General features: G+C 40.4%; 1 protein-coding gene across 1 annotated transcript in view; it reads left to right on the top strand.

Moving 5' to 3' along the window:
• Positions 1 to 288: 288 nt before the first annotated feature.
• The window catches only part of PRICKLE1 (prickle planar cell polarity protein 1), a 111,971-nt gene continuing 92,839 nt past the window's right edge, over positions 289 to 19,420 (top strand). Inside the window, exon 1 of the mRNA XM_045465830.1 lies at positions 289 to 365. The gene's annotated coding sequence lies outside the window, so the exon portion shown is untranslated. The remainder of the gene's footprint in view (positions 366 to 19,420) is intronic.

Below are 19,420 nucleotides of genomic sequence, written 5' to 3'. Positions count from 1 at the left end.
CGGCGGCGTCCGCGCTCCGCGTTTTCGCTCCCGCCGGGCCCCGGAGGCCGAGGGCGGGGTGCGCGGCGGCGCCGCGGCGCGGGGCTCCGGAGTCGGAGCGCACTCTGCCTGCAGCCCGCTGCGAGCGCCGCCTTCCGCGGCCGCCGCCGCCGCCGCCCGACAGCGCGCCCCGGAACATGCCAGCCGCGCGCCGCCTGCGCTGACTTCCCCGAGGGGCCCCGCGGCCGGCGCGGCGACTTGCCGGGCTCTCTGGATGGTTTGCTGGCTGCCCGCTCTCGCCCACCCCTGACGCCGCGGACCGCAGCACCGCAGACCTGCCGCGGCGCGGAGGACCGTCCAGCCGACCGCTCTCTGCCTCGCGCGGGGTGAGTGGCAGCCCGGCTCCCGCCGGCTCTGCAGAGGGGCTGCGGCGCGGCAGTGGGGGGCGAGCGCCGGACGGGAAGGGCTAGGCACCCAGGGGGTCACTGCGGGAGGTTGGGGGGGGGGTGCTGTGACATCCAGGCTGGGCGGGCAGAGCAGACAGCAAGGGAGAAGGGCATAATCTGCTTGTTGGGCTGTGTAGACGGTGAAAGCAGATACTAGGTTGCAGCACCGACAGGGCTTCAGATAGGCTGTCCGCATGGCTCCGGTTTGCTGCATCACTACCAACTCTTCCCCTGATTCTCTCCTACGTGGAAACCCGTTCAGTGGCCCCAGAGTCGGGGCGATGAGGGGCGCAGGGAGGCGAGGGTGCGTCGGCATGTGTCCGCCGCTTGGGATCTCCTGTCACCTACTGGCGTCCGGAGGGAGGGTGCCGATTCCCTCCCAAGGCTCTGCGGGAAGGGCCGGTTGCTTTTCCGCAGGGGTGCTTCGGCTCCCCCGCGCCCCCCACCCCCATCCTCGACAAAGGTATTTTCTGAAGGTAGCACGTCCCTGGAAAAGAATGGGAGCGTCTTCCTCCCTTTTCGGCAGAAAAAAAAGTTGGAGAAACTGGGCATGTTAATTATTAGCAGGGCCGGGACTCGGGATGCAGCAGAAAGCTGTTAAAATTTCATTGCCCTCTAAGAAAAACAAACGACATCGCCAGTGACCATCGGCAGTGCCATATTATCTGGGGGGACTTGGGGGTAATTGCCCACAGATTGTCTTCAGGAGCCTGAAGAACGACATACGGATGGCACCGCACTGAGTTCCAGCCTGGCTGAGGGCGATTCAGAGTCAGAACCCAAAGGTGTTCGATTGCTGATTTTCTAGAGTATGGGAGGCAAGTGCGGCCATGAACAAGGTGAAGAGCGCAGCCTGGGAACCTGCCTAAAAGGAAAAAAGCCCCTGCAAAGATGTGGCCTCTCCGGAGAGGTTCACATGCATCTGTGCTGTAAAAAGCATGCATGTGTATGTGACTTTTAGAATGGATTTGATGCAGGACGCTTTGTACTTAACAAAATCGAACGTGAGCATGCCTTACAGTTTCGTGTCCCTCTCTCTTCATTTTAATCAGCTGTGTGTGCAGCTGGTGTTACATAATTGACGTGCTTCACCCTCAGATTATTTTTTAATGTACTTTTGGAGGAAGGGGAACTTCTGCTGTCCCTTCAGACAAGCCCAAGGTGTAGACCAGCAAGGGTTGCTGGATGTTTGCCCTGGTCCGGCTCCAGATGTGTGAGCTCAGCTGTTGCCTGTCACTTAGGTGACAACTGGCCTTTTCCCACTAAGCCTTTGCTGTCTCCATTCTCCTCAGCAAAGTGTCAGTGTTCAGCCGCCTTCTATTATCAAGAGTGGACTGCAGCCCCTTGGGGAGGCGGCAGTCTTGTTTGACCATCCTCAACAATATGTGTTTTCAGACTCTAGGAAGGGGGGGGGGGAAATCCCATGACAGCAAGATAGATACATTTTGAATTGAGCACCAACTTAATCCGAAGATTCTGCTTTAATCAAGACAGCTCTGGAAGGATGACGCAATATTTGTCAAGCCTTTTTCCCTGGAACAATATTTACTCCCACCAAGGGATTTTCAACTTAAACAGCAGCCATTTATCTTGCTGTCTGGTGGGGCCTGGTTCGGGTTGCCTCCAGTGGGGTCCTAGCCTAGGTGGCTGGTTTGGCCTGGGACAGGAATCTGTCATTGTAACCCAGCTGGAGGCCGAAGAAAGCAAAATACAGCACCTGCTGGTACGGGGGGGGGGGGGGGGGGGGGGGGGGGGGGGTTTCTAACTGCCATCAACTGGCCAGTCAGGAAACACAGAAGGAGATATTTTACAAGCCCTTCCAGAAATGTTTATACAGAGGATTTAAAGGTTAACAATGCATGTGTTCTACATATTAAAACTAAAGGTTCTGGAAACAAATGGACATTACCCACAGTTAAGAGTCAGCACGCTTGCTGATGGACTCGAAAATCTGTTTTAATAAGTCATGGCTAACAATAGTGACTCATTCTTGTGAATAAATCTAGAAGGAAGGAAAGAAGGAGGGAAGGGAAGGATCAAGGGAGGGAGGGGAAGAGAGGAGGAAAGGAGGAGGGAAGAGCTGGATGGTACATAGAGGTGGCCATGTTGATGTGAGCAAATGGGTTTAGTAAATTAATTTTTCCATCCTTAATTTGGTACTTACTGTTGATTTGTCACCATGTGATCCTGTTGGTTTACAGATTTTTTTTTAAGAAAAGTTATATATTTTACTAAAGTGACAGATTCAATCAGTTCTGCTAACAATACCAATGAAACTTAAAAAGTTTATCATGTTTTTATAATCAACTTCCATGGAACCACCGTTTGTCTCTATAATAAAGGAGATTGCAATGAGTCAGCTTTGGTCATGCAAATAAAATCTAATATCAGCTGGGAAGAAAAAAAAAACCTTGTAGGGTTAATAGCTAAACTATTAAGTTTAGAGTCAGATGTGGGTAAAAGTCTGATTGCTACTGATATCCTCTCCTATGATAATTCTGAAAAGACACAAAAGAAAAAGTTAAAATTTGAGGTTTCTTTAATGAAGGATTTGAAAAACTAAGCTGAAATCTAAGTTTTAAAAAGTGGCATTATAAAATAATTTTTCTAAAAACTTTGATAATTCCTTGAAAGCAAAACACAGAGTTGAATATTATGAGTGATGTTCATATTATTCATGGAATGGAATGAGAATCTTTAAAAAATTACCTTCCAGTAATTAACTCTTAATGGCCTAAACCTGTAGTTTGTATTTTCCAATATTATGGGAAATGATTTTCAGAAAAAATGATCATTACCAGTATTCTAGTTAATTGCAGTCGGTTTTCTGGTTAAAGTAGTTCATAAAGAGTAGATTTTTCCTTTTAAAGAAGGGAAGTAATTTAAAAAGTCAAAGTGATTCTCATCTGTGCATAGAAATGTTAAAGATGCCACTTGACCAGGATAGACTCCTTCCTGTTGGAAAGATAGCTCTCTCACTCTTTTCCCCTCACTTTTTGTAAAATAATATCAATTGTTTAACTCTTATTAGTGTGAGAATATTCAATTTGCTTATAGCCACATGTAATTATTCCATAATAAAGAGGTGTTAAGAAAGTGAATGAATTGGATTTCTTGGTTGGTTGGTTGGTGTTTTAAGGGACCCTTACGGCTTTTTCTTTTGGTCACAGAACAAAGCATTTTCATTTTGTGCACTAACATCTTTGGAAGGCTGTTGTGAGAGCAAACACACTGGAAGAAGAAAGTCCAATAATCTAGGTGCCAAGTCCCGTATTGTTGCCGTTCCTCGAAACCTCGGGCAGCATGTGGGGCCAGCGCTCCAGAGCAGGGTACGGGGACAGAGATGGCACCGGGAGCTACAGCAGTCCCCCCACTTCTGGACTTCACCATCTCCCATAGACACAAGTGTACCACCTCAGCTCCCACCACCACCCCGTAACACAAGACCACACTCAGTTTGCAGCTGTGCTGAACTGAAGTCAAGGAGGGTCACTGCATGTGTGTTGGTGAAGGAACAGTTGAAGCAGTGGAAATGGGGGATCCAGCTAAGCCCATGTTTCCCTCATTCCCCTCTGTCCCGAAGGAGGGATGGTGGGAAGAGGCACACATTCCAAGTTGGAGCATGCTGATGTCATGACGCTTCTGGCGCGGAGATACGACAGAATAATCGGATCACTTCCCTGTGTGCCAGAATGACACGATTTTTCCAAGAACCAGTCCTGAGCCAGTGGTCCACTGGCACTATTTCCAGTTACTAGAGGGGATCAGACCTCTCAAAGAAAATGGAATAATTCCTCCTGTGTTTCTGTGTTGTTCACTTGTTTAGACTAAATTCCAAATGCATTTTGGTCACTTTCGAAGGGACCTCTCTAGGAACAAGAGTGATTGCTCATCCTGAAAGGATTAGACCTTTCCAGCTTCATTTCCTTATAAAGAGAGATTTTAAATTTAAAATACAAATAAAAATGTCAGCAAGGCAGATTCCAGCGTAAACATTTTGAAACTTAAAGCTGTAAACTAGCAAACAGCTTTCATTTACCTTACCTAACTTTCCCCCCAACCCCACCCCAACCCCCCACCCCCCATCCCCCCATCCCCCCATCCCCTGTCCCACTTAACTTTACTTAACTTCCCACCCGCCTTCTGTAAGTTTGGTCCTAAGTGATCCCTCTGACCAATTAAACTGCAGTTGTATTTTTCTCACTGGTAGATTTGGGGTCAACTCTTGGGAGAGGTGCCTTTCATTTCTAGTGGATTGCACTTCAGGAAAAAAAAAAAAAGTTAGGGCTGTGTTATTTCAGTTGTTCTAGAACTGAAGTCATATACTCCTAAGAGTTTTGACCCAATTGCTGATTTATAGCATTCCCCAGCTTTTGCTTCGTGTATGCTTCTCTGTTTCCTTCTTTTCTCATTGGGTCTCTGGAAAGAAAGATTTGTCAATAATACAGTGGAAATATTGCAGTCAGATGCAGACCGGTAAGTAGACGACTCAGTGCAGTGTGCTCTCACTCAGCTGCCCTTCTTTTATCCAAGGCAGATCCCACAGCTCGCAATTATGGTCTTTGACTTTGGTAACAATTCTGTTTGAAATGTTTCCAATTACACACAATATTGGCGGCATGTAGCAGCTGCATGCCAAAAAGCATTTCGAAGCATGTTCCAAGAATCAGGCTGTGATTGCTTTTAATTTAAATAAAGGCTATTTGGTTTCCTGTGAAGTTTTTTATAACGCCCCCCCCCCCATTTTTGTTGCCTTAAAAAAAATGTCTGATATAAAGTAGCCACCACTTAACAAGATACAATATTGGTCCTGGTTTGTAGGATGGCCCTTTACTTTGAGCAAGCATAACTGAACTTTTCATTAAAGGAAATTTTAAAGAAACATTGTACAGTAGTTTGGATTTCCCCAAAGAATAAGAAGGGAAGAGGTTATCTGATCACATACTGTAAGTAGCTAATGTTTTCAGGTTTCCCCGCCCCTTTCTTCTTTAGCCAAATATCATTCTAATTATCTTTGTAGGGGCACCTGGGTGGCTCAGTCGGTTAAGCCTCTGACCGGTTCAGGTCATGATCTCTTCGTGAGCTTGAGCCCTGCACCGGGTTCTGTGCTGACAGTTAAGAGCCTGGAGCCTGCTTCAGATTCTGTGTCTCCCTCTCTCTCTCTGCCCTCCTTTGCTCCCACTCTGTCTCTCTCTCTCTCTCAAAATTAAATAAACATTAAAAAAAAAAAATCCCCTTGTGGGGAAACTTAAATTATCTTTTTAGGTCACTGGAGACTATTTGACATACTGTCTTCAGATTTTTCTATTTTGCTTTTGTGAGCCCATGATCATGTGTTAAAAATACATTAAAAGAGTAGAGAGAGGTCAATAAGAATATTCTTTAAAGGAGTGGTGGGGGCGGTGGCGGTGGGGGGGCTGTGGGGGGGGGGGGGGGAGACCAGCAAATAATTCCACCATTCTGCAGCAACCAGGCCCTCCAGATCTGCCCCCTCTGTGGGGTTGAAATTTCTGAACACTGAAACCTTTTAAAACAGTAGTGGTTTCAATCTTTTAATAGCTACCAGATATACCTGACTTATTAAATCTGAAAATAAGAAAATATACACTCTCAGGACTTGGAGTGAAGCGATTGGTTATAGCACCCAGGCGGCGGGGGCGGGGAGGGTTCTGTTTCCAGGATAGTTTGTTGGCCCATTTGAAATGTAACACCTAGAGCTAGAGGGTATCCAATAACTGAGGTGCTAAGATGGTCCTAATTAAGGTGTTTTCACATAGGCTCTTTCAATCCTGGCAAAAACATCCTATAGAATATAGTGCTTCTTTGGGTTGAACAGTAGTTGACTTGCATAAATGCCAACATCTCTTCTGGCATTTTTGGAAATCTTCCATAGCGTAATAAATAGTGCTGTATAATCCAAATTTGTAAATGCCATGTTTCATGTAGCCCCTGTAGAGACAGCTGAAATTAACCCAGGCTGCTAGGAATCATTGAGATCCTGGAGGCTACTGCCTAAATCCAAGGTACTGCCTTTAACGAACCATAGTGAAGGCGTTTGATACAATCTAGGAGAAAGCGTGAGGTTCGATTTCATGTAGCAGTGTCTTGTGAAGAAGTGCCCTCCGACTGATGCTTAGACTTCTCCTTTATCCTTGAAACACTGTCTTGCAATTAATTTTAATTCTAAAAATTTCCTTTTTAGAGGGAATTTGCTCAGCTCGAGGTAAAACGAGGTTTATGTTGCTTTATCAGCTGAGCACCCCAGCCTGCCAGATACATGCCCCACCAGGGCCCATTGCTATAGTGACAAAGCCCACAGTAACCATGGTTGAAATAGAAAGTCTATTAAAACCCTTTTCTATATTGGCCATCTCCTCTGCCCTAGTTAAAATGCTGTCTTCTGGACACACACACACACACACACACACAAATACAAGTGCATATATACCACTCTTTCAGTCTAAAAATAGTAAACTGATTTAAACCATGTTACAGTTTCACCAAAAGCATTTGCGATTTTTTTTTTTCTTTTATCTCACTGATAAGCAAATAATATGGTAATCTCCTGAAGACACTCAGGACTTGTTAACCGTAATTGATATTTCCAACTATGTTATTTACATGCTTGGATAATCTAAGGTCCTTAGTTAGGATCTGAAAAAGAGCTAGTGTGGCATTTTGTTTTCTTTTAAAACATCACTTCCAAACAATTTAGGGAACGGTTAGATTTTATGTGCAAAGACTGCTTAGTGCTCCAGTGTTGAAACACTTATTGTAATGTGTGTCAAAAATAAGACGGCATTTTAAATTCTTCTGTGACTATGTAATAAGTGTGTTCAGAGCTTGGAGGATGCGCATGTTACATAATTTTTAGAAAGAGATAAAGTGAGGTCTGAAGTACCTTAGAGAATCACAGATGTTTCTTGTAAGGAGATCCATACGCTTCCTACAAATTTTGAACTGCTTTCTGATGCTTAGCCTTGTTAATTGCAAGGATCACATGAATAATTTCATTGAGTTCCTTAGTTCTTATTTACACGAGCCTTGAGAAAGGAACTGAAGTGATAAACAACTTGCTCCCCTCACCTAATTCTAAAGTGCTTTGGCCCTTATGTTTTTGTGAATGTGAAGGGAGGGAATAAAATATACAGAGAAGATGTTTGTGTTTAGTTAACGTAATCATGTAAGTTTCCTTTGTGGGCCTCCTATAAGCTTAAACAGCTTGCCAGGCTAATAGCCAAAAACATGTCCTTAAGTACTGCCAAACGTGTTAAAGGCAGACCAGTCTTTCTTCATATTGAGGTGTTAGAAATGTTTTTTTTTTTTTTTGACCTTCTGAATTTTAAGGAATAAACCAGAAAAATCACTCTCTTCTCCCCCTCCTTATCTGTGAAACCCAAAATTATTATTCATTGCATTGCTGACATGAGAAACTGATAGGAATAATGATATTTGTTTGAGAATGTTTTAAACTAGCTTGACTTGGCTGTTTAAGGAGGAAGCAACCAGCTTGCTATGGTGTATGATGGGTCTTTTGCTATTTATATGTTTGTCTTGCCCGTTGACACTGGCTTTTTACTTTGGTTCAGTAACTTTTGGCAAGTACTGGTCAGTTTATCCTGTCTCTTCTTGAGCAGAGCTTCAAGAATAGTGCGAGGGTGCCTGGGTGGCTCATTCGGTTAAGCGTCCTATTTGGCTCAGGTCATGGTTTCATAGTGCGTGGGTTTGAGCCCTGTGTCGGGTTCTGTGCTGACAGCTCAGAGCCTGGAGTCTGCTTCAGAAACTGTCTCTCTCTCTGTCCCTCCCTGGCTCACACAATCTGTCTCTCAAAATAAATAAACATAAAAAAAAAAAAAAAAAGGAATAGACAAGAGTGATGTGGTATAATAATGCAGAAAAAGACAGCTTTTCTCCAGTCTCTTTCTGAAAACCAGGAAAATTAGACTGTAATGTAGCTGTGTGATTTTGGGGAGGCCTCTCAACCTCTCTGGGCCTCAGTTTCCTCATATTTAAGTGAGGGAATTAGGCTAGATCAGTACATATTAACCAAAGGTTTGAATCATAAATGTCTGTGCAGCGTTTTCAAAATACAAATACACAAAGATTTTAAGGCAGGAGGTTTTGAGTGTGGTCTTGCACATTTAGCCTGAAAAGGCTTCGTAGGTAATTCGATGCGCAGCTGTGGTTAAGAGCCACTAAATCAGATGATCTCTAAGATTTCCTTCTAGTTCTAAAATTTTGTTTCTAATCCTACTAAGCTGAACTGCTTTTCTTTCCTTCTTTCCTTTCTCCCTCCTTCCTTCACCTCTATGTTTATTCCTCATGTTGCTGTCAAAAATTTATAGATACCGCGGTAGCCCAGTTTCAGGATGGTCTATGTTCTGCTCTTGTAAATACTACTGGTAATTAATGTGAGGGAGGGACCATGTCTGCTCACCATTGCATACCCAATGCCTACCTAACATGGCCTGGCACATGACAAATAGAGAGAGCCGAGAAAGTCAGGAAACTTTTTGAAAATGTAATATTACGTTCCAAAATAACATGCTCAATATGCTTTTTGTCAACATTCCAGATACCTTTCCAAATTAAAAACAATGGATATAATTGTTCATCTGAAAAACAACATGACAAATATATCATTTTCCTTCTGTTTCCAGACTTTTGGAATATCCCGTAGTGTATCGATTATTTTCGGGGGTCCAGATTAACAACTGCTCTCACTGCTTTAAATTCAGAAATACAGAAATAACAAGTGTCGGCAAGGATGTGGAGAAAAAGGAGTGGGAGTGTAAATTAGCAGCCATTGTGGAAAACAGTATGGAGGTTCCTCAAAAAATTAAAAGTAGAAATACCATATAATCCAATAATTCTGCTATTGGCTATTTATATACCTAAAGAAAACAAAACACCACTTTGAAAAGACGCATGCCCTCCTGTGTTTATTGCAGCACTATTTACAATGGCCAAGATATGGAAGCAACCTAAGTGTCCATCAATAGATGAATGGATAAGGAAGATGCGGTGTGAGTATGTATAATATATATAATGTATATACATATATAATATATATAATATAATTATAATGGAATATTACTGAGCCAAAGGATGAGATTGTTCCATTTATGACAACATGGATGGACCTAGAGGGTATTATGCTAGGTAAAATAAATCAGACTGAGAAAGACAAATACCATATGATTTTACTCACGTGGAATCTGAAAACAATAGATGAATAAGCAAACAAATCAGATCTCTAAGTAGAACAAACTGATGGTTGCAAAATGGGTGAAGAGGAATAGAAGATACAGACTTCCAGTTATGGAATGAATAAATCGCAAGAATAAAAGGCACAGCATAGGGAATATAGTCAATGATATTATAATGGCGATGTGTGGTAACAGATGGTAGCTACATTTGTGATAAGCGTGGCATAACATATAGAAGTTGAATAACTAAGTTGTACACCTGAAACTAATGTAACATTGTAGGTCAGCTATACGCAAATTCAAAAACAGTTTAATAAATAAGTAAACAATAAGGGGAAATTTAAAAAAGAATAATTTATTTTTAAACAATAAATTCAGAGGCACTTCTGAAAAGTTATCTGGAGGTTGGGAAATAAAGGAGCAGATAATTTAAAGTGTAATTAACCTACTGTTAAAAAATAGGTTATCTTATGAAAAACATAGTTTTTCCTAAGTGTCCTTACCTTTTGGTGCCTGTATGTGTTGAATGAATGAATGAATGAATGTGCAGTTTTCTGTGGTCATTCTAATGTGTATCAGTTTGAGAAATATAACCCAACCGTAATTGCTATAAAGGTTTCAGAGCTCATCTAACAAACTTACAACTTCATTACAACTTTAAATCTAATTTTATTACATTTTAATTATGGTCATTTTAATTACAAAGGTCAAAATTCTTCAATAGATTTTTACCACTATAGTGTCTTTTTATTATTATTTATTTATTTAGAGAGAAGGAGCAGGGAAGAGGGGCAGAGGAAGAGAGAGAATCTTCTTTTTGTTTTTAATGTTCATTTATTTTGAGAGAAAGAGAGAGAGAGAGTGCAGGGGAGGGGCAGAGGGAAGGGGATCTGATGCAGGCTCTGAGCTGACAACAGGGAGCCCAGTGCGGGGCTCAAACTCACAAACCTTGAGATCATGACCTGAGCCAAAGTCAGAGGCTCAACCAACTGAGCCACTCAGGTGCCCCTGCCAATACAATGTCTTAATAAAGTGTGTGTCTGATTAAGCCCTTTGTCCTTTTCAACAACAGAAATGCCAATTCCTATTTTTTTTTGTTAGTGTAGTAAGCTAGCTAATTATAACTATTTTTTATGGCCAGCAATTATTTTGAATCTTTTAGAGACATGAATGCATATCATATATTTCATAACATATGAAGCGCTTTAAAACTGTCCAGATCCATATTATACAGAGGCTCATATCCAAAATGTATATATATTTCTTGTTCTAGATAAATCAGAGTCTTAATAAAATATGATAAGTATGCTCTCAGTTTTTCTCAAATAACTGTGATGCATCTGAAAGTTTTATTTTCAAACATTGAAAAATTCTTGGTTACATAGTTTTATGGAAATTGATTAAAAGAGTTTATGAGCCATTTTGTTTCTTTGCTTTTTCTTATTTGGTCTTTGAAAATGGATTATTTCCTATCATTATCCATTATTACCCTTGCTGTAGAATAGCAAGTAAATTAAAAAAAATCCGTCATTATCACTACTGGATGTGCCTATATAGTATAGACAAATAAACAAAAAAGGAAATTTATACTTACATAGCGTACTTATTTTTTGTTGTTGTTGTTGTTATACATTGCTGTTATATGTTATATGTTGCCGTTTTTGTGGGTGCGGTTTTGTTTTATTTGTAATTAAAAGAAGGACCTTAAAAACACACCATTCTAAAACCTGGATAACTGTCCAGTTTCCTTTGACCTTTCACTGTATAGGATGACCAGTAGCAAAATCAGCTAACCTCAGCTCAGTTTTTCCTACTGGATGTCCATTGCCAAGTCAAATAATCAGGACAGTAGAGTGGAAATTTCTACCTGAATTAATCTACTTGTGTTGTTTGCACAATGTAACTGGAAAACTCTCTCTCTTAGCCATTATATGAAGAGATACTCTGAGGCATTTTAGTCAGGAAAAAGATTAAGTTGTAGCTAAACAGGGTTTAAGGATCATTGGAGATAAATTGAGAGCTGGTTCAAAGTATTGTATAAAGCTTTATTATTTATAAGTTTCACTTTTTTCTGACAGTTCACAGCTAATCTCCTTGTTTGACTAGACTTGACAAGCTAATATAAAAGGACAAGTTTAGGTTTGTCCAGGTGGGATCATAGCTCACTGCATCTTTTCAGGTCTCTGCTCAAAAGTCATCTGATACAGGGGAAGCTTTCCCTAATCACCCTGTATACAATGGCAGCACCCTTGCCTGCCCCGGACATTACCCAGCACTCCTGAGACCGCTCAACCTGCTGACTTTTCTCCATCGCACTTATCACTATCAGACAGATACTTAGTTATTATAGCTGTCTGTTCCATGAAGTAGTCTCTATGCTGTCTCCTGCTTTATCCTCAATCTTAGAGGCACATAGAAGGTGCTTAATAAACACCTGCAGAATGAATGACTGCAAAAAGATAGGGAGCTGTCTGCCCTTCAAATTGGGACACCTCCTCCCCAGTCTAACAGTATGTATTGCTGGGCAAGTTAGAGAGTTTTATGCGTATGTTCTTATTTTATAGTAAAGTTAGCAAATGGCTACCCTCATTTTACCGGATAAGCATTTGTGGACCACTTTAATGTTATATATAAAATAAAGACAAAGAGAACCCAGTATTTGTTTTTATCCGAGTGTGAATTTTCAGAACAAAGATTTTTCTAGGTGTTGTTTGGATTTGTATGGGCATTTTGTTTTGTTTTGTTTTTGCAGCTAAAGTAAGGTTTCTGAGCTGTTTCCTTCCTTGTCTGAATAAAGCCAGAGGAACATGATAAGAATATGAGGGAAAAGACTGACAGAATACCCCTCCTCCCCTCCCCTCTACCACAAAGTGACCAGTGAAATGTAATCAAATAGCAGATGGATCGTATTAATAGAAGATTGAATATTCACAGCAGGGAAGCTATGTGACTTACCTCTCCATAATGTATCCAAGCTACTCTGTAACCTTTACCAAAAATAGAGGCAGTATCTTGAGACAGACTTGTGCTGTTGCCTTGTGTGTTAAAACAAGGGTAACAATGGGCCATCTTTCACTCAAGAAATCATCTGACTTAAATTCCAGAGGTGAAAAGCTAATCCTCTAAGTGATTTCAACTAGCTTACTAGGAAACCTAGTTGCTTAAAATTATTATTTTAATGTCTCAGGTTCCAGGGCTAAATGGGCATTGGGTCAGCTCTCCTATTAAGGAGCTGAACCCACTTATTTGTCCAGAAATTACATCTTTTGACTGGGGTGGGGGGGTCTTTACTACTAATAAGACTAATACCTCCAACACACACAAAGCCTTGCAAATTCATTTACCTTTACTGCATCTTTGTGTGGAGGTTTAACTGAGATTTTCTCAGTTTACTGTTGAAGAAGCTGCCTGTTAGTTCAAGATGCACCTTCTTAAGGAGCTTTGGTTTGGCAGATCCTAAATAAATGAATGTTTGTAGTTCAGTTTTTGGAAAGAAAGAAGAAAAAAGCAAGAGGGAAAATAAGCAAGCACTTGAGACTTCTACAAAATTGTTTGATGATGTTTTATTGTTTTGTAAATATTGATGTTTACATTCGTTCTATATTAAATGCTTTTAGATAATTACAGCCTCTCCTTTAAAAAAAAATTTTTTAATGTTTATTTTTGAGAGAGACAGAATATGAGCAGGGGAGGGGCAGAGAGAGAGAGAGGGACACACAGAATCCCAAGCAGGCTCCAGGCTCCAAGCTGTCAGCACAGAGCCCAACGCGGGGCTCCAACCCACTAACCATGAGATCATGACTTTAGCCGAAGTTGGATGCTCAACTGCCTGGGCCACCCAGGTGTCCCAATTATAGCCTCTTCTATCACTAACTTGCATGTGACCTTGGATAAGTCACTTAATTTTCTGGACTTCTTATCCGCTCTTTGTCTTGGTTTCCTCAATTATAAAAGGAGGGTCCTGATGACCTTTTAGGCTCAAAATTTCTGAATTCTAAAATACTGAATTTGGAGGCTGCAACTTCAAGGAGGATTGGTAATAAATAGGAGCTGATTTTTTTAAATCATTAATTATCACTACCTAAGTCTCAGGCTAGAATTATTTAATAGTGAACTCAAAATTATTCATTTTAGCCAGGTGAGACTTTAAAACATGGTTTCCTTATTCATGATTCAGTGTGGCCAGTTCAGCATTCAACAATAGCTATGTTTTAAAGACCTAAGAGAAATTATACACTTCCCCTTACCAAAATTTTGGTTTAATAGGTTACTTATAGTTTAATATGAGGAGCTTAAAACTATAGTAATGTTAAGAGCAAATCGTTAATCTGACATAGTTACAACAATGGCATTCTTATGTTCATACTAAAAATTAGAAATGTGTATACTGTGTGCATAGGAAATGTGGAAAACTTATAAAGTAGAACTCAAAAGCAGTATGTTCACTTTCTTTTGTAATCACATTGTGATTATAACTTTGTTTAACCTGTGTGTGTCCATCGACCAAATTGGAACTAATTTGGGGAAGTGTAGAGAGGCTGGAAAATAAAAACAGCCCATTTTAGTTGCATTCCTAATATTTTTGAAACTGTAATAATATTCTTATCTCCCCCACTCCCCAAATAAAAGCTAGTGAAAAATATGCAGTACAGTGGTGAAACTCTTTCTGTATTAACCTGAAACACCACATGTTGGCGTATGTCACCTTACCTGCTGGCCTGGGTGTTCCATTTTTATAGCACTGTGATTAATTAACTCTGTAACTTTTAACCAAATTCTTCGGGCCTTGGATCGCATTCACATTCTAATTAGGCTGAACCCAAAGTTACAAATGGCCCACCGGGAAGTCGTATACCATCTGTGTTATATCTAAGAAGATGGAGTTTATGAATTGTTCAGATGAACATAGCAATGAGCCGTGGCACATCTCCTGGCAGATTCATAAATGACTATGAAGTGCTGTTCTAATAGGAAGGACTATCTATATAAATGTGACATTAATAATCACCAGTTTGAATCTGGGTCACTCGAGCCATGACTCAAAGATCAAACGCTATCAGCTGGTAATGAGTGTGTGAAAGGGCTGCAGGAAGGCATTCCATTTCTTAATGACACCTTTGTGGGCCTTCTCAGCAGACTGTTAGAGGGTGGGCCAGAAATAAAGTCACGTATGCCCTCGGTTGGGAGGCTGGCCCTCCAGGTTACAGTTGGCACACTTTTGCAGAGATGGTTTGGGAATAGTTCACCGTGGTTTCTGTTGCTCTGGCTCCTTAAGCGGATATACAGAACCTTTCATCTTTTGCCTCTTTCCCTGACCATTTATTTGCTTCAAAGCGATGGTAGTAGCTCTTTTTTCATAGTCTCTGTCTTTCCTTTTTCTTTTCTATGCTCTGAAAATAAAGAGAAATGGCACTTCCAAATACATGTTAATCATTGAATGCTAAACTTCCCCACTTTTTTTTTTTCAATTCAGGGACATCATTTTCATTTCAACACACCATTATTGAGCCCTGTGGCTAGCTGGGCTCTGTGCTAGGCTCTGGAAATACAAACATCGTGTAGGGGTAGTTTCTTGTCTTTAAAGACCTGGCGGTTGTGTAGGGAAGGAAGGCATTGCAGTGCTTCCTTGTGAAACATCCTTGTGGTGGAGGCAGGAATAGAGAACCGTACTAGATGTAGTAGTGGCACAGAGGCAAAGGCAGAAGTCCTCATCAAGGAAGGCTTCAGAGAGGGGGACACGGTTGAGCTGGATGTTAATGACTGCATGGGAGTTGGCCGTGGCATTCGAACTGGAGAATGACTCATCCTGGGCAGAAGGAAAAGTGTGTGCAAAGGCAGGAAAATGAGACAAGCATGGTACTCTGTGAATTGCAAGTCTTTCTGTTTGGCTCTGAGACTAATTACGCTCTTGCTCATGCACTTCTTGCCACCTGTATAAAATCTCAATCAGAAGCTAGATCTAAATTTTGACAGCTTTCATTGCGATCCTTTCTTCTCTGTCACTGACTTGAAGCTTCTGAATACAAGCTCTCTATTCTCCTTAAGTGGTGCATTTACCTGGGCCAGTCTACTAACTATTTACACTGTGCCTTTTCATTGTTATGTTGGTACGATCTAAATTTATTTGCTCTTCAGTTTCACCGCCAGGTTTCAATTTCAGCCTCAAGTGTTTAGACAACATTATGTAATGAGTGTTATACTTTTATGACCTTTACTTTAAGTACTGTAAGAACTTTCCTTGAAAGCTAATGGTTGGGGGGGAAAAAAATGTCACCAAGTGGCCTCCAGATGTGTTTTATTGTGTTGGTATCTCTGTTTTGTTTTCAGAAAAACTTTTTTTTTTTTTAAGCTTAAAAAACCTTACCAAGCAGAAATAGCAGACAATAGACTCATAGGAGATGAACTATTTTCTTCATTTCCTGATTGTTTTCTTGAAGTCCTATTTTAAAATCTCTGATTCAGCTGGGGAAAAAAAAAACATCACAATATAAAGTACTGTACTTTTAAAAGCAAATCATGTATGTTCGTGTTTCAGAGATAAACTCACAGGTTGGAAGATTCTGCTGTGTTTCAATATGTGGTTCTTCAATATGGTGACATAAAAATTGTGATTTAACATATTTTAGAATTTCTGCCATCTAATTGTTAATCAGTATGTTTTCAGGAAGTCTGGCATGTGATAAATATTTTGTAGCATATGCGGCTGAACATGCCAATTTCAAAGGGCTTTACAAGCTTTAATTAATTTTCACAACAGCCAGACGCACCCCGCTTTATTGATGGGAAATCCACAGACAGTGGAGTTGAGAGTGTTGCCTCGATTCCCCCAGCAAACTGCTTTTCAAAGTTTGCTTTTTTGTTTTGTTTTGTTTTGTTTTGTTTTGTTTTGATAGCTGAACACTTTCTTAAACACAAGATCATCTGGAACTCCAGTATGTAAAGTAGGACTGCTCTTGTTGGGGGTAGAGAAGGGGTTCATCACAGGGCTTCCAGATTTATCAAAATAAGAAAACACATTAGATGCCTGGCTAATTTGCATTTCAGATAAACAATAAGTTTTAGTGTGAGTATGTCCCAAATATTGCATGTCCCTAAAGCAATTATTGGTGGTTTATCTGAAATACAAATTTAACTGGGCATCCTGTATTTTACCTGGCAACTCACGGTCCACAGTGTCAGTCTCCCTGTCTCCTCCCCAGCCAGGTGGGGGTCCTGGTTCCTTGAACACAGTTTGAAAAAATCTATACCGATGCTGAGAGAGAATGAATAATATGTTCCCCTTCTCAGTCCAAATTTAGAGAATAGTATCACTCTGAAGGCTATCTTAAAGAATCTCCATGATCATGCCTCTTCTGCTGCACATGGTAATTGTAAAGATAACTTCCTTTGCATTGCCTTTCTTATTTTTTAGGATAAAATAGTTTCCCTAACTATTCCCTAACTATTCCCTAGTCTTTGGGAGCAATGCCTTCTGTTTATAGAAGTCAGCAATTTAACTCACATGAGTGAGGAGAACTCATGGTTTAATCAGAATTGCAGGTCGTCCAAATAGAGTCTATAAACAGAGAAATGGGTGGGAGCTCTTGGGAGTGATTCTAAAGCAACCCAAGGGGAGAAGTGTCTCGAATGGGTTTATCCTTGTCTTTTGGTTGATGTGTATATATTTGGTGGTCCTGGCTTGATGACAGTATCCATTAAGGTAATTTAGTCATTTTGCCTAAGTATTGTACAGTAGCCCTAGTGTATTACTTATATTTCTCAAGCGGGCTACTCCATAGGATATTTTTATTTCTTCAACCATTATATTTCTCAGTGTAACCGAGTATAGTCTGATTAATGATCAGAAGCCACTAACTTTGTTTAGAGTGAAACAGTGCTCCGATGCCCAAGCGGCTCCCCGGAGGACCCTGTGCTGGATCTGTGGAACTTGGATACTTTGGGTTTGATGCCCTGCATGGGTGTCCTCTTGACTCTAGGTATGTGTTTTGTGTTTGCAAAATGTTAGTAGTAGTGTATTTCTTGGTGGTTAGATTAGGAATGGGTATGATTTTTTTCCTTTGTCCCTTTTTCAGTTTTTCCGAAATTTGTGCTGTGAGTGTGTTACTTTTAGAAATAAGAAAAACAGGGGTGCCTGGGTGGCTCAGTCGGTTAAGTGTCTGACTCGATCTCGGCTCAGGTCATGATCGCTCAATTGTGGGATGGACCCCCATGTCGGGCTCTGTGCTGACAGTGTGGAGCCTGCTTGGGATTCTCTCTCTCCCTCAAAATAAATAAATAAACTTAAAAAAAAATAAAAATAAGAAAAATAAGTGTTAGTGATATAGTTTAATATTCCTCAAAGGAAAAAAAAAAGTCCTATCATGAATAGTGTTTCTCTGTTTAAATGTTCCAAAGTATAGATGAAGATCATCTGGTTTACAGATAATAATTTTTTAAAAATTTGCAAATGCTTCTCTATTTTGAAAGTTAATTGTAATGTAAAATCTACCCAAATTGTTTACACTTAAAATTTATCTCTCATTCATTCATTCATTCAACTAATACTAAAAAAACATAATAATAGACATAATTCCTATACATCACAAGAAAGGGGGTGATGGAAGGAAGGAAAGGGGAAGAAGCATCCACTGCATCCTTTTTTATGTAACAGAGCTGCACTGGGGAAGGCACTCGGACAGGCATACCTAAAATAAGGAGAAAAGATGATTGGCCTCAATTAGCAAGTGAGCTCTCTGCCTATCAGTGACTTTCATGAAGCTGTGCGTCACCATCAGAACCCAAAGGCCCAGGTCGTCCAAGGGACTGTTAGGTGCTCGTGTTCTTGTACCATAAACTCAAGCTTCCCTCCTGGGAGCTGGATCTGGAAAGCCGTCAGAATCCCTGCTTCTTTCCCAAACCAAGGCCTGGGGTCTGGAAGTTCACCTGCTTCTCCCTGCTGGCTTCACATACAGGCTGAGTTTGTGCTTGGATGCCTCACCCTCCCCTAGGCTGGTTTCAGGGATTCGTTTTTAACCAACTATGTAGTATAAGCTATGGGACATTTTCTTTTCTTCTATTAGCTTCTTTTTGAATTCTCTTGGAAGAAGAAGTAACCTGTAATTTTATTCTTAGAATACCACTTCATAACATCCCTTTTGCTGATGTTATTTTGACTCTGAAACCTATACCAAATCTATAATATGGAAAAGCCCAAAATATTTATAGTTTTTCTTTTATGATATTAACTCATGTGAAAATTTAGCTATTCATTACGCTTACCTCCTTTCACAGTCAAAGAGGCTACATTTCCTCAGTGGCCAGAGGAAGGTGGAATTCAACAGGCTGTTTGAGGAGATTTGCATGATAAAGGCTAGGAAATTAAAGGTTTTTTACTTGCTAAAACAACCTTTGGGGTCCAGGTTAAATTCACACAAACTATTGCATATTAAATTAAGCTAAGTTATTGTTGATATTAGTATGTAAATGTTTGTGAAAATCATCTCCCAAATATACAAGTTACTTTAAAATACAGCTAAATAGTTTTTCTTTATTTTGACTATATATGTTAAAGTTTATATATTAATTTTCAAGACCTTACTGAATATGGAATTTTTTATTTCTTAAGATGCACATTTGGATTTTGAAATCCACTGAAATAAATATAAAAATTTTTAAGTTTTTTAACCTTTCATCTGTCTCATGCATAAGCTAGGTGTTTTCTAGAAGAGAGATACGAGTGCCATTCAGAATTGCCTAATACTGCGTGTGTGACTTGTTGAAATCAAATAAATATCTTGATCAGTTGAG

The sequence above is a fragment of the Leopardus geoffroyi genome, chromosome B4, assembly GCF_018350155.1.
Source record: "Leopardus geoffroyi isolate Oge1 chromosome B4, O.geoffroyi_Oge1_pat1.0, whole genome shotgun sequence".
Taxonomy (NCBI): Eukaryota; Metazoa; Chordata; class Mammalia; order Carnivora; family Felidae; genus Leopardus; species Leopardus geoffroyi.
This window is presented reverse-complemented; position numbering and strand designations above follow the sequence as displayed.